Genomic DNA, 280 nt, shown 5'->3' with positions numbered 1-280 from the left:
TTTTTATTATCAGAAATTATACATATTTACAATTACTTATAGGTAGATTTATTACATTTTTAGAATATATACAAAACATATATTTATTTTTAAATTTGAAAACCAAATTTCACCATTGAATGAATACAAAAATTCACCTCATGGGAGAAATATGTCCATATGAAGCTAAAGTTTATGTTGGTTTGTGTCTCTGACCATTTTTTTTTTAGCGTAGACTTAACCCAAAAGTTTTTAAGAGAAATACGTATTGTTCATAAGTATAAGATCTCCCAGTCAAAAC

Source organism: Drosophila rhopaloa, unplaced genomic scaffold (assembly GCF_018152115.1).
Source record: "Drosophila rhopaloa isolate 14029-0021.01 unplaced genomic scaffold, ASM1815211v1 contig_2, whole genome shotgun sequence".
Classification (NCBI taxonomy): domain Eukaryota; kingdom Metazoa; phylum Arthropoda; class Insecta; order Diptera; family Drosophilidae; genus Drosophila; species Drosophila rhopaloa.
This window is presented reverse-complemented; position numbering follows the sequence as displayed.